Raw genomic sequence first — 15,832 nt, 5'->3', positions numbered from 1 at the left:
ATATAGTATAGAAGGCTTGAGACCTCCTCTTGTAAATTGGTAGTCCTCAACCCTGTGCATTTTAATCATCTGGAAAGCTTTTCTAAAAATAATGTTCACACTTAGATCCCAGGACCATTGAATTAGAATCTTCAGGAAGAGGACTTGAGCATTTTTAAAAAATTTTTTAAAATATTTTATTTATTTATTCATGAGAGACACACACACACACAGAGAAAGAGAGAGGCAGAGACACAGGCAGAGGGAGAAGCAGGCTCCATGCAGGGAGCCCGACGTGGGACTCGATCCCGGGTCTCCAGGATCATGCCCTGAGTCGAAGGTGGCGCTAAACCACTGAGTCACCTGGGCTGCCTGCATGTTTGGTTTTTCAAATGTCCACAGATGATTCTGATTTGCAGTTTATTATTTGTAGGTAATGAGTATCTACTGAAGAAATTTGAACAGGGGCACGACATGCCCTGACACGTTCAAACCACGTACTGGAGAGCTTTGTGAACTGGTGATCATCTTGTAAACACTGTTTCTGTGTTTCCCTCATTTCCCTCAACTCAACACCCAGAGGGTCATTGTTCTAGACATAAATAATAGGTTCCAGTTACCACTGCATACCGAGCCCTGTTAGAGGAGTTCACTTAGTCACTGCGTCTGCCTCTTCACCACACCACAGTAAACCAAAGACTGATAAGGTTTTACTCTATGGCTATTTAAGGATCATTTATTGTAACAGAGTAAGTTTTGTATCTCTTTAACTCCAGGTGTGCTACCCTGTCTTAAAAGTGATCCATGGGAAAAAAAAAAAAGTGATCCATGGGAGCCAAAACAGTTATTCTGCTCAACCTTTCCTGAATCACAAATATGGGTAAAATAAGGGGTGTGGGGTTGCACGCGTCACACCAGCCAGCTCTCTGCTCTAATCACAGTGAAGTGAAAAGGAGAAAGCCTGATTTAAACAGTTAATGGAACCACCTCTCTTCCTGCTTTTCTCCTCTTCTGTGTAACCCAGTGATGCTGTTTGCTACAAACCGTGACACAAAGAGTGAAACGTTCCCATGAGGATAAGAACTGCGGAATGCATCGTTAGCTCTAAGAAGCTAGAGATTGCTCCTGCAGGAAAGTTTGCCTTTCCTGAACCTGAAAGAAAAGCCATCCTTGTAGAAATCATTAGAGACCTTTCAGTATTTCTCACTCCAAGCAGGTCTGCCTACTGGCCTCCTGGGGGGAAGAAAGTTTTTGTTATTAATTGAGAGGCTCACCAAGGAGAGGTGTGGAAAGTGTCCTTGGGTTTTGGAATATTTAAGCTGAAATTGGGATATTACTTCTAGTCTTGAAAAGGCATCTGGCCACATATTCTAATAGGTGGGCATCCTTTTTAGTGTTCCAATATCTAGACAACAAATAAGAAAGTCAGTATATAATCATAAATAAGTAAATAAGTAAATAATAAATAATAAAAATAAGTATACTGACCTCCCCACCCTCCATCTACACATGCTTCTTGGGACGCATGTTGAAAGGGGTGGCTGAAGGGGGTTTGGTATTATAGCTGTAGGTCAGTGAAGAACCTACCAGGATAATATTTCTTTCATCTCTTGGCTCTTTTTTTTTTTTAAAGATTTTATTTATTTATTCATGAGAGACACACACACAGAGAGAGGCAGAGACACAGGCAGAGGGAGAAGCAGGCTCCATGCAGGGAGCCTGACATGGGACTCAATCCCGGGTCTCCAGGATCACACCCTGGGCTGAAGGCGGTGCTAAATCACTGAGCCACCTGCCCCTCTTGGCTCCTTTTAATTAGACCTCATGCTTTTATATATGATATTTAAAACATTGAACTCTGTGGTCATACCACTTATTTAGCAATCTTTAATAACGTTTTTTGAATGTTAAGTATATATATGTATAGGTCTACAGTGCTCTTATGTTGTAAAGACTCGAAAACATATATAAAAATGAGAAACTGCTATGCCTCCTCCCTTGTGCCCTTTGCGTCTATGTATGTACGCACATAAAAAGAAGAATGAAAAGGGGAACATTAATGACAGCCAAATAGAGCTGATTTGTATTATTCCCTAAAGAAGGAAAAACAAGCAACCAGCCTGAGCCAGGACAAATCTGATTCCTGGTCAGAACCTCGAGTAGCACAGCTGTAGGTCTAAATATCCAGGGGGAGAGGGGACCTTGTTGGACATGGAACAGTCTCCTGACCACTGGTAGGTTGGTGAGCCTCTCCCAGAGGCCTCGGGGCTGCAGATTAAGCTGGAGATCATTGATATCATTAAAACACAAATGGAATAGCTGGGGTGTCTGGGTGGCGCAGTTGGTTGAGCTCCTGACTCTTTATTTTGGCTGCAATGGTGATCTTGGGGTCATGGGATCTAGCCTCGCTTTGGGCTCCATGCTTCCCTATGGAGTCTGCTTAGGATTCTCTCTCTCCTGCTGCTCCTCCTGCTTGCATTCTCTCTCTCTCAATAAATAAAATCTTTAAAACATAATTTTTTTTTATTTTTATTTATTTTTATTTATTTTTTTTTATAAATTTTTTTTTTAAATGGAAAAGGGACACCTGGGTGGCTCAGTGGTTGAACATCTGCCTTTGGCTCAGGGCTTGATCCCAGGGTCCTGGGATTGAGTCCTGCATCGGGCTCCATGTTGGGAGCCTGCATCTCCTTCTTTCTGTGTCTCTGCCTGTCTTTCTGTGTCTCTCATGAATAAATAAATAAAATCTTTTAAAAAAATGGAATGGCTGCCTCAGAAAGTTAGAAGCTGCCTATCAGTGTGCACTAGTTAAACCCAGCCTTGTACAAGGTGGGCAGGCATTGGGGAGAATGTGTAGTAAATAAATGTCCATGTGGCAGCATTGGCAAGAAATTTAACCTGGTTATTGGAATCAGTGGTTCTATGTAAGGATCCATAGAGGGACCATAGCAATAGAATAAGTCACAGCTTGAGAATAACAAGTGGGAAATAAATTTGTAAAAAAAAAAAAAAAGAGAGAGAGAATAACAAGTGGGAAATTGTGAGGGGATGTATTCTTACTATTTTCCCCTTCTTATTTTAATCAATTAAATATATTGTCTTGAATATACCCTCATAAAAGTATTGAAAATACATTAATAAGCACGGGGGGGGGAAGCCCCTTTTATTTGATACCCACATGTAGCTCCCCATGGTCTCTTTGAGTGTTAACTATGATCTTTATTTTCAATATATATATTTTACATAGTTTCTGCACTTTTATATTTGGCATGTTTCTTCTAACATGAACAACTTACTGGTTACGTTCTTGGCAAATGATTTTAGAGGTAATATTATTCCTTATGTGAAATAATATATTCCAGACTTAGTTTGCTTAACTTTTCTCCAGCCTTGGGCATTAAGGTTGTATTTACTTTTTCCCTATTATGATCTGAGTAAAAGGGTAATAGTATTTCATAACATTTGAATGACAATTGCTTAATAGGTTTCCCAAATATTTTGACTTATTTGTACTGTAATCAACAATATGCCTTAAAATTTGCCCATCTTTCCTCTCCTTGGATATTGATAACTAAAATTACTTTTCTGATTTCACACATGGAAAATAGTATGCAACTGGATCAGCTGAGGGAGGGTTCTTTTAAAACATTTTTTTCAAAGATTTTATTTATTTATTCATGAGAGACACAGAGAGAGAAGTAGAGGCATAGGCAGAGGGAGAAGCAGATTTCCTGCAGTGAGCCCAGGACCCCAGGATCATGACCTGAGCCAAAGGCACACGCTCAACCACTGAGCCACCCAGGTGCCCCTGAGGGAGGGATTTGTTGGATGGATGCAGGGGTCGTGCCCAGGGCAGGCAGCAGGAAGCACAGCGGAAAGGTAGTAGGGCCTCAGACATGGCAGCGATGCACCCAAATCTACATCCCCCCACCTGGCTGCCTACCCCACTAGGCCTCTGCATCTGAGTTGTCTCTGTGTGCCTCTTATGTTGCCCCGGGCTGTGCCTTAGTGTGTGTGTGTGTGTGTGTGTGTGTGTGTGTGTGTGTGTGGTTGGTCTGCCTATCTTTCTTCTGTGTTCTATTTGCATTTCTCTTTGTTTCTGTTTGGCCTGTGTCTCTCTGTCTCCCAGCCCCTCTCCTTCTGCCCACTCTGCCATCTCTGTCTCTTTGCTTTCCCTGCACATGGTTCACAACAGCACCCCAGGCAGTCCCACATGTCTCCAAGTTCTGTGTCTGCCTTCCAAACTCTGGACAGAGAGAATCATGTTGGGTCCGGTTAGTCAGGGCAGTGGCTGCCCTTGGTTTGGGTCACTCCAGTGGCCGGGGGTGGGCTGGTGCTTGGAGAGAAGGGTGCTGTGAAGAGGAGCCCCTCTTATAGGTGCCTATAGTGAGACTGTGTAGAGTCCTGACCCTCCCCTGCTCCCCTCCCCACCCCATCATGATGAGCTCTTCTCTGCAGAGACGATTCAACAAGTCTGCCTTGTGTTATCTGAGGATCTATTAAAGAAAGAGGATTAGTCAGAACCTCTCTTGACAGTTTCCATCAATTGTGATAGATTACCTACCTGGTAGGATGAGATTGGTGTCCCCGAAGCAAAGAAGAATTTGCTGGGTCGGCCCCGTCTCCGACACTGCGTGGGTGTGCAGGGTAGGCAGGTGAGGTCTACTGCACAGTATCTCTGATGGCTGTACTTACAGGTTGGCTTTTTTCTTTTTTCTGCTCCTAAACTGTAAAGCTCACTCTGTATTCAGAATTACCCCAATGGTTTTCTACAAGGAGGCCGATTCATCATCACTTTCACCCAGGAAGCTCCGGGTCAGTGCCAGCATTGGCAGGTGGTGGTGGTTGTGGAGGGGACAGACAGATCCTTGACCTGAAAACCTGAAGCAGGGTTGGAGGGGGATTAGCACAAATAGCAGGGTTCACAGCAAGGCTGAGTCAGAACCAGGTGGTCAGGCTAGAATGAGGTCGGGCTGGAGAATGGGGGCTGGGGCGGCAGCTCAGGGTAAGTGAGAGGAGAGTGGGGAGGTGGTGAGAGAAGGTCTACAGAGGGTGGCCTGAGTTATTACGCACTACCCGGTTCTCATGTGGGGTCGTTGTAATGATCAATCTCATAATGCATCCTATTTCTTCAGTTCAGTGAGTGATACACATTTGCGAAACACATTTCTAAAGACACCAAGGGGATCCATTGAAAACTTAACTTCCCTCCCATCTTGGCCCCTCAGCCACACAATTCCCTGGGTGAGAATAGTTCTGTGGTTGAGGAGATTGAGGCACTGAGACGCAGCTCTCTCAAGGTCATACTGTGGCAAGTGCGGGCTTGCCTGCCTTTCTACCATCTGAGTTTGTGCTGTACCCACTGCATCCCATTGCTTCCCGTTGGAATTCTTTATAACATAGTCCAGACGCTGCAACTTTTAAGGATAGTTATTATTATTATTTTTAAAATGTTCTATTTTTCACCTGCATGATATCTTTTCTAAGGCCAGGCCAAACTGTTAGTCCCTAATACAGTGTACAGTAGTTATTCTAGGGTATTTAAGAAATAAACTATATGCACAATACTAATGATGTTAAGGGTACAGAGAGTCCATAGATGTCTTTGAGGTGCTTGCTCTGGGCAGCCTTCTGCTAGGTGTAGGACATAGTTGTAACGAAGAATGGAATCTGCATTGACTGTAGAAACATTTGAGAAGTTGCTGAAAATCACTACTTTCCACATATCTTCTTTACAAAATACATTTTTAAAAACTCAGCAATTTGGGGGCACCTGGCTGGATTACTCAGTTAAGAGTCCAACTGTTGATTTCAGCTCAGATCATGATCTCAGGGTTGTGAGAATGAGCCCTGTATTGGGCTTCACGCTCAGTGCGGAGTCTGCTTGTCCCTTTCCCTCCCTTTGCTTGCACTCTCTCAATCTTTCTCTCTCTTTTTCTCCAATCAATCAACCAATCACTCGATCTTTTTAAAAAATTCAGTAATGTGACTTTCTATAGGACTGTTATAATTCAACAAAGGTTAAAAAAATCTTACAATGTGAATTCTTTGATTTGCTTTCATTTCCGGATAAGCAGACATTTACCGAAATTAGAACTTCAGAGGGGAACCTGGGTGGCTCAATTGATTAAATGTCTGACTCTTGATTTTGTTCAGGTCATGATCTCATGGTCATGAGATCAAACCCTGTGTTGGGCGCCTCAGTGTGTATGGAGCCTGCTTAAGATTCTCTCTCTCCCTCTGCCCTCCCTGCCCCAACCACGTCCTGTTCACATGTGTGTTCTCTCTCTCAAAAAAATCCTGCGAAACCAAAATAAAAAAACCAAAAACTTTGGTAGAGTAGAGAAAAACCACAGACTTTCTCAACCTTAGAGGTCCTTGTGAAGAAGGATTCTTATGTCTGAATAGGAGTAGAAAGGAATTCCCACTGTGAGCATGGCCTTGATGTGTGCACCAGTTGAGAATAGCTGGGGAATAATGGGACGAGAGAGTTCCCATCCTATTTCCTGATGCTACAATTGGGGTGCTGCCACTCTGAGCTACATTCTGAAGTGGACATGGAAGGTATTTTCCCCCTATAAGTGCCACCGTCTTTCTACTTTAAGTGCATTGTGTACTTCTCTCTGGACTAGCTTGAGTACATGATCACAAGCTAAGAGATTTTTATGGAAGAATGTTTTGAGTGTGAAACAGCTGATTTAAAATTACCTTTTAGAACATAACCTCTCAAAAGTTGGAATTATCTGTACTTGCTCAATTTTATCCTGCTCTTTTACTACAGATGGTGGAATTCAGGCTTTTCATTAGCTTGAGGTGTTCTTTTGACTAGTGATGGGTTGGCTTGTGTGAACATGTGTGCGCACATATCTATTTTAACCTACATGGTGATATTTCTGAGAATTAAAGTTGTAGTAAATTTTTTTTTAAATGTGGATTTGAGTCACTGCTAAATGTAAAGCAGGAGTAAAGATCAAAGATCAACTGACTGTTTCAGAGCTTGAACGTCATTTTAACATCATATCCAGATTTGGTTTTCAATCATTCTGTGAGGGTTTTAATTAGACCCTATTGCTTGTAACTAGGCCCTCGGTGATGGAAGCTGTTATTGCCTACCAACATAGAAGAATGCCTTTGAGATCTTGGAGGGAGGACCCTTTGTTTCATTTCTAGGTATGAGTGTCAGCAACCTCTCAAATGAGAAGGAGTGTCCATGATCTATTCATTCGTGATTTCTAGGATGACTAATGTGACAGGCGGGGTTGATACATCTTGTGATTTGTATTGGTGCTTCCATGTGTTGAAGTTGACTTTGACCTTTGACTTGACTATTTCATTCTTTCCTTTCCATAGCACATATAGATTGAAAGACTTTATCAGTAGACTGATCTAGATGTAGGCTTCCATGTGGATATTATATTGTTGTTTTTTAAGATTTATTTATTTATTAGAGAGAGAGAGAGTGGGCACGTGCATGCACATGAGCAGGAGGGGCAAAGGAAGAGAATTTCAAGCAGGTTTCACAGTGAGTGTGGAACCCTACTGGGGGCTTGATCCTATGACCAAGATCATGACCTGGGCCAAAGCCGAGGTGGTCACTCGACCAACTGTGCCACCTAGATGCCCCTGCTCATTTGTTTTTAATTGAATATGCTGTCTTAAAGCATTTTCAGAACACAGAAGAGTTCTTTTTTGAATCCGAGGACTAGATTCCAGGGTCATATATCTGATTTAACCAAAGTAGATTTACGTCATGCCAATGGTTTTTGCGGGGGAAGATGGATAACTATCTGATTCTATTTGATTCAGAGATTATTTTTAGGAGGGGAGGATGTTTTTTATTGATATCTAATTTCACATACCACAAAATTTACCCTTTAAAATGTATAAGTCAGTGTTTTTTTTTTTTTTTTTTGTTTTGGTTTGGTTGGTTTTTTTTTTTTTTAGTACAGTCACAAAATTGTGTGACCATCACTACCATCTAATTCTGGCACGTTGTTTCTTTCTCCCTGAAAGGAATCCCATTCTTCCCCATTTTGCCTACTTTGAGGCCCTGGCAAACATTCCTTACTTTCTATCTCTATAGATTTGCTTATTCTGGACATTTCATATAAATGGAATTATATAATACGTGGGCTCTTTTTTTAAACCTCTCTTCCTTCACTTAGCACATTTTCAGGGTTCATCCACGTTGTAGCATGACTCAGTGTTTTATTCCTTTTTTTTTTTTAAGATTATTTATTTATTTATTCATGAAAGACACACACACACAGAGGCAGAGACATAGGCAGAAGAAAAAGCAGGCTTCCTTTTGGGAGCCCGACGTGGGACTTGATCTCAGGACCCTGGATCACACCCTGAGCCAAAGGCAGATGCTCAACCACTGAGCCCCCAGGCATCCCTTATTCCTTTTTTATAGATGAATAGTTTTGCATCACATGGTCTCTTAGTCAGTTTAGGCTGCTATAACAAATTACTGTAGACTGCTTGACTTAAATAGCAAGTAAATATGTATTTCTTATAGTTCTAGAGTCTGGGAAATCCAAGATCAAGGTGCCAGTAGATCTAGTGTCTAATGAGAGCCCACCTCCTGGCTGTCAACTTGCTGTATCTTCACATGGCTGGGAACAGAGATAGGAAGCAAGATTTTGTTTTTGTTTTCATTTTTGTTTTTTATATGGGCATTAATCTCTCACAGACTCTACTCTCATGATCTAATTAACTTTCAGTGGCCACACCTCCAAATACTATCACATTGGGGCTTAGGCTTCAATTTATGAATTTTAGAATGACAACACAAACAATCTATAATGTATAGATTGTTCACTTCTTGTTTATTCCTTCAGCAGTTGATAGACATTTGAGTTTTTCCACTTTTAACTTTTATGAATTATGCTGCTATGAACATTCTTGTACTAGTTTTTCTGTGAACATGTTTTCAGGTCTCTTGGGTATATATACTTAGGAGTGGAATTGCTGCCTCATACGGTAACTGTTTAAAATTTTGAGGAACCATCAGACTGTGTTCTAATGTATACTTTCCCACTAAAATATATGAGGGCTTCAGTTTCTCTACATCCTTGCTAATCTGCCTGTTTCTTTGCTTGTTGGCTTATTTAATTATTGTATCTACCCTAGGGGTATGAAGCAGTATTTTTTAATAGTTTTGATTTGCATTTCTCTCATGATGAATGATATTGAATATTTTCTCATGTGCTTATTGTCTATTTGTGTGTCTTCTTTGGAGAAATATTTCTTCAGGTCCTTTGCCTACTTAAAAAATTGGGTTGTTTTTTATTGTTGAGTTGTAAGAATTTTTTATATATTCTGGATACTAGACCCATATCAGATATGTGATTTGCAGATGTTTTCTGGGGCTTGATAGCACAACCCCGAGATCATGACCTGCCAAAATCAAGAGTTGGACACTCAACTGACTTAGCCACTTGGGCACCCCAAAAGTTTTTTCATTTTGATAAAGTCCAGTCCTGTGTTTTTTTTTTTTTCTTTTATTGCTTTTGCTTTAGGTCTATTTGTATCTAATAGACTATGACCTAATTTAAGGACAGAAAATTTTCTTTTCTGTGTTTTAAGGACTTTTATAGTTTGTACATTTAGGTTTTTGGTTTATTTTGCATAAATTTTTGTATGCAGTATGAAGTTAGGGTCCAACTTTATCCTTTGCATATGAATGTCCACTTTTTTCCAACACCATTTATTAGAAAAGACTATTCTTTCCCCCATTGAATTGCCTTGGCACCTTTGTTCATAATGAATTGACCATGTATGTGAGTTTAATTCCTGCATTCCCAATTCTGTTCCCTTCATCTCTATGTCTTTCTCTATGCCAGTACACACTGTTTTAATTTCTGTAGCTTGGTAATAAGTTTTAAAATCGGGAAGTATGATTCTTACAAATATGTGAAGGTTATTTTTTGATGTGATGTTGATGCCCATTCTCCTACCTCACATAGTTTTGGCTTATGTTTTTTTCTGTCATTGTAAAGTCAAATTAGAAATGTTACTTTGAAGCGGCCATGAATTCCATTTCAGATTGAACCTCACTATTCTTGTATAAAAGACATAAATTTGGAATCGGGCATACACAAAGTTTGACCACTAGCTCTGTCTCGGTTTCTTAACTGTAGAATGATGCTTAAAACCTAAGTCAAGGGATCCCTGGGTGGCGCAGCAGTTTAGCGCCTGCCTTTGGCCCAGGGCGTGATCCTGGAGACCCCGGATTGAATCCCACGTCGGGCTCCCGGTGCATGGAGCCTACTTCTCCCTCTGCCTATGTCTCTGCCTCTCTCTCTCTCTCTCTCTCTCTCTCTCTCTCTCTCTCTCTCTGTGTGTGTGACTATCATAAATAAATAAAAAAAATTAAAAAAAAACCTAAGTCAAAGGAACATTCTGAGAATTAAATAACATAATGTATGTAAAAGCATCTAGCATGGTGTCTGGGAAATGACAGGTACAAAATAAATACCTGTTGCCTTTCCCATACTCTTCTCAAAGATGCAAGAAAACTTTGTGCCTTATAAGATGGTTTTAAATTCTTTCTTAAAATAAGCCTTCTTCAATTTAGAAACTGTTTTCCCCAAAGTTATCATGTAAGTGAGTATTACTGAGTTTTCCAATCTATTCTGTAGTATTGTTGGTAGTGCAGTGTTTCAGACTTTGCTCATTGCTTTATCCCCACTGTCTAGAATTGTCCCTGACCAACAGTAAGTAATCAATAAACATTTTGCTTTATATATATATATGTATGTGTATACACACACACACACACACATTAAAGAATTTATTCATTTATTCCTAAGAGACACAGAGAAAGAGGCAGAGACATAGGCAGAGGGAGAAATGGGTTCCCTGCGGGGAGCCCCATGTGGTACTCGATCCCAGGACCCTGAGATCATAACCTGAGCCAAAGGCAGATGCTCAACCACTGAGCCACCCAGGTGCCCCACTTGAGCTATATATATATTTTAAGATTCATTTGTTTATTCATGAGAGAGAGAGAGAGAGGCAGAGACACACAGGCAGAGAGAGAAGCAGGCTTCTCACAGGGAGCCTGATGTGGGATTCAATCTCTGGACCCCAGATGATGCCCTAAGCTGAAGGCAGACACTCAACCACTCAGCCTGGGTGGCTGCCCCTTGAGCTATATTTTTAAGTAAGCTTACATTAACAGTTGTGTAAGTACTTGATTTCTGAGATAATTTCCACAATATTTCTTTCAGCATTTTGTCCAGTTAATTTGGGATGCCTCCTTATGGAGTGCTGCTTATTTTCTCTAAATGATACTTTACTTCCCATTCAGATGTTTCCTCTTTGGGGCAATTTCAGATTGAAGTAGAAAGGATCAAGTTTGAGTATAAGCTTTAGAAAGCAAGAGGGGACTGGGAATGGGGACGTTAGGTTTGGAGGAAGATGTGTGATAATGAAAGACCAGGGAGGGACTTTTAGAGAAGATTGGGTCAAACAGGGAAGCATGTTGCCAGTATTTGAGACTTGCTTTTGATTTTGTGTGATTGTCATGGTTTCTTGTGGTTTCTCTAGACCAAGTCTAGACATGAAACTGTAAGCAAAGAATAACTGTTATTTACTGGCTGTTGTGAGCCTAATTTATAACCAAGAAGTGGTGCTTGTGCATGTTAAGCTACTATCCACATGATGGATAAACCTTTAAAGGTAAGAGTTCAAATAATTTCACGGACTCAGGATAATTTAGTTTTAAGGCTAGACAGGATTGTCAGGCTGAAGGAATATCATTAATGTCACCTCAAGGAAGACATTCCATGGTCAAATAGGTTTGGAATGGATTCAACAAAATTAACAGATTTGGCATTTAACTGCAGGACTTCTCAGAGCCTTTACTGTGCCAACATGTCTTCAGTAGGGAAGGTAGGAGCAGCAATCCCCAAGGTGACTGGTGTGTGGGGACTTATTTTTCCCTGCCACTAGAGAACCCTGTGGGACTGGTAGTTAGCATTTATGAATAATTATGATCTAGAGCAGCACCTTAATTCTTCAGACATGAACTCTGATTTTTTCATCTTTTTGACCTGCTATTTCTAGGGAGCCATGACTGCAGATACATAGAAGCTGATTGTGTCTATTGTGTTGCTAAGAGATCTATCCATAAAGTAAGAGCTTAAACTAGGAGCTATAATCAAACCCCTGAAATACTGTGTATATGTATATTAAATTACAAGATATTTTATCTTCCAAGAGCTAAATACTTATTTATTTTTAATCTGTTATGGGTATAGCTTGGTTTTTGTGGTGTCTAATAATCCCTGATCTAATGAATTTGTAAAATTTGATTTCTGCAGCTTTTGCTTTGATACGTGCTCCTTAAGATAAAGGACTGGAAGAGGCAGGAGAAGGAGGACCCTGACCAACAAAGGCCACTGACTTCTATGGAATAAACAAAGCCCAGACAGTACCTTGTTCGGAGTGTCAGGTAAGCTTGTGATGACTGGCATCCATTCCTAGAGTCTTGGGGTAGAGCAAACTGTATCCAGCTCCCAGTGTGGATATAGGCTACTCTCTTCCCCTCATTGTTTTTCCATTATCCTTCCCTCTACCCAAACCCCCACCCTTCCTTCTTGCTTCCATGTCTGATAGGGTTTATTTCTTTGACTTTCATTAAGAGAGAGGAGGTGAGGGATGGGGGGAGAGTAGAGAGAGATAGAGATTGGAAGGGGACTTAGCGGTAGAGCTGTCTTCACTTCTCATAAATGCAGTGGGTTGGTGTGTCACCACTGTGATGGAGTAACAGCGCAGATGGGATTCCCAATGTCAGTAGTTTCCATTCACACCTATAGTTTAAATACCCAAGCACCACTGTTTGTCTTGCCCACGTTCTTGGGGCTTGCTGCCTTATCCTGTTCAATACCTGTGAGGAGGTATGACGTAGGCAGATTCTCTAACTGGGACTATAATGTGTTTCTAACAACTAAAACAAAAGCCAGAAAGAAAGATCAGAGAATGCAGAGGACCTGCTGATAGTATTTGAGTCAGAATCTGAGGTTGGTGGGGCTGGGGAAATAAGAGAAGCATGGATCAGGTGACTGTTTTAGGAAAATGAACAGTTCAAGTCAGAAAAGTATTGCTTTTTTCCTTTTTTATATCAGTGATATGTGTTCCTTATGTTTAAAAATCAAGCCAAACGGAGATGCCTGGGTGGCTTAGTGGTTAAGCGTCTGCCTTTGGCTCAGGGTGTGATCCTGGAGTCCCGGGATCGAGTCCCCATCCGGCTCCCTGCATGGGACCTGCTTCTCCCTCTGCCTGTGTCTCTCATGAATGAATAAATAAAATCTTTAATAAAATCTTTGATAGAAACAAAAAAATCAAGCCCAACAAAGAAAGCTCAAAGGAGAAATGAAAATATTACCCCAAAAAAATCTCAACCAAAAAATAACCAAACCAAAACAAAACAAAAACAAACCAGTGTTGACATTTGTTTCAGGCTTGCCTCTGTACCTGTAGTGAGAGAGCTGGACAGAGGGATGGCCAGATAAATGGCAGGCAGAAGTAATTGTGAAAGATTGAGCTCAAACTAAACGGAGTTTTATTTTTATTTTATTTTATTAAAGATTTTATTTCTTTATTCACGAGAGACACACACACACAGAGAGGCAGAGACACAGGCAGAGGGAGAAGCAGGCTCCATGCAGGGAGCCCGACGTGGGACTCGATCCCGGGACTCCAGGATCACGCCCTGGGCTGAAGGCGGAGTTTAACCGCTGAGCCACCCAGGCTGCCCTAAATGGAGTTTTAAAAGTAAAATATTCTAGTTGATCTTACTTGAATTTAACAAAAGGAAAATAAATTGTCAATCTCCTGAAAAGCCATCTTTTATCCGAAGAGGGTTAATTCTCTTAGCTCAGAAGAGAGATGAACACCTCCAACATTGTGGGAGTCAGAATGAGTTGCGCGCACTGTAACAATGTGATAAACAATCTGAGGTCTTTACCCAGCAGCATCCCTCCCTTGGTTTCAGATGGTTGTCACTGGTTTTATTTTTATTTTGTTAGGATTTTTACTTCTAACACTCACTAGCTTTAATTCCCCTGGTTATTCCCCCAGTGCTTGAATCGTAATCCATGCACTGTTAACCGTTGGTCTTTCTCCATGGCTTGGTCATTCTCAGTCATTTAATGTTTGGTTGGGCTTCATTGTCGTTAAGATTTTTTTGGAAAAGGGCTTTTGGATGCCATGTTTTCTGAGTTGTTTTATCTTTGGAAACTATTGCCTATTGCCTTTATTTTTGAAAGACAGCCTTGCTATTGCAATCTCTTCTAAAGAGATTGTGCCAATTTGTGGGCTACTAGCAATTTATGAGAATGCCTGTCATGAATTGGGAACTTTTGGGGAATGTCTGCTTGCCTGAAATAGTTATTTTAGGCAAGCAGAAGTGTTTTTTTTTTTTTAAGATTTTATTTATTTATTCATGAGACACACACACACACACACAGAGAGAGAGAGAGAGAGACAGACACAGGCAGAGGGAGAAGCAGGCTCCATGCAGGGAGCCCAACGTGGGACTCCATCCTGGGTCTCCAGGGTCATGCCCTGGGCTGAAGGTGGTGCTAAACTGCTGGGACACCGGGACTGCCCCAGAAGTGGTTATTATACTGGCTGAAATATATTTAATTTGGTAAATTGGATATCAGATTATGGAAACACTTGAATGTTGGGAGACTGGCTGTTTTCTCAGTAAACTTTTCATTTTCTTGCCAAATTTACAACTTTCCTGCAGGTCAAATGATAATAACTGGGCAGCTCCGTGGAGCTGTTTCAAGGATGTTGTAAATTGTGCAGGAACCCTCTTAAAAGGCTTCTCACCTCCCCACTCTCTGTAAACAGGCACTTGGCTGGCCAAGAGTAGATTTTGTTGTCTTCTGAAGATAGTAGGAAGTGGTAAATGTTTTCATCTGACAAAAAAAAATTGACATCTGATAATTGTGTGAACTAACATTTCTTTTGTTACAAAATATGATCTTTGCCTATCACTGACTGTTGTCTTACAACTAAGCAGCCATTATCAGCCATTCCTAAATGACACATGATCTTTTTAAAAAAATATTTTATTTAAATTAAATTTGCCAACATATAGTATATAACACCCAGTGCTTATCCCATCAAGTGCCCTCCTTAGTGCCTGTCACGCGGGTACCCCATTCCCCCACTCCTCCCCTTCTGCAACCTTTTGTTTGTTTCCCAGAGTTAGGAGTCTCTCATGGTTTGTCTTCCTCTCTAATTTTTCCCCACTCAGTTTCCCTCCTTTCCTTATAATCCCTTTCACTATTTCTTATATTCCACGTATGAGTGAAACCATATGATGATTGTCCTTCTCCGATTGACTTACTTCACTCAGCATGATACCCTCCAGTTCCATCCACGTTGAAGCAAATGGTGGGTATTTGTCATTTCTGATGGCTGAGTAATATTCCATTGTGTAGAGAGACCACAGCTTCTTTATCCGTCATCTGTTGAAGGACATCGAGGCTCCTTCCATAGTTTGGCTATTGTGGACATTGCTGCTATGAACGTTGGGGTGTAGGTGTCCCGGCATTTCCTGTCTTGTTAATTTTCCCCATTCTCACTGGTGTGAGGTGGTATTTCATTGTGGTTTTGATTTGTATTTCCCTGATGGGACAAGTGATGTGGAGGATTTTTTCATGTGCTTGTTGGCCAATTGACACATGATCTTAATACATCTTTTTTGTAATGTTCCTCATGGATTATGAGTTGGAGGATCTGATCCTTTTATTTATTGTATTCTTAAAGATTTTATTTATTTATTCATGAGACACACAGAGAGAGGCAGAGACATAGGCAGAGGGAG

The 15,832-nt window shown here is 40.9% G+C and overlaps 1 protein-coding gene across 7 annotated transcripts in view; it reads left to right on the top strand.

Annotated features, from left to right (window-relative positions):
* OSBPL3 (oxysterol binding protein like 3) overlaps nucleotides 1–15,832 on the top strand; it is a 178,977-nt gene that overhangs the window by 54,069 nt on the left and 109,076 nt on the right. For 6 of the 7 annotated variants that reach the window (XM_055314546.1, XM_055314544.1, XM_055314545.1 and 3 more), the window contains one exon: nucleotides 12,312–12,442. The gene's annotated coding sequence lies outside the window, so the exon portion shown is untranslated. Of the gene's footprint in view, nucleotides 1–7,099; nucleotides 7,150–12,311; nucleotides 12,443–15,832 lie in introns of those variants that run through there. The other variant, XM_055314541.1, reaches the window with a different exon arrangement.

Source organism: Nyctereutes procyonoides, unplaced genomic scaffold (genome assembly GCF_905146905.1).
Source record: "Nyctereutes procyonoides isolate TBG_1078 unplaced genomic scaffold, NYPRO_anot_genome, whole genome shotgun sequence".
Lineage (NCBI taxonomy): Eukaryota > Metazoa > Chordata > Mammalia > Carnivora > Canidae > Nyctereutes > Nyctereutes procyonoides.
This window is presented reverse-complemented; position numbering and strand designations above follow the sequence as displayed.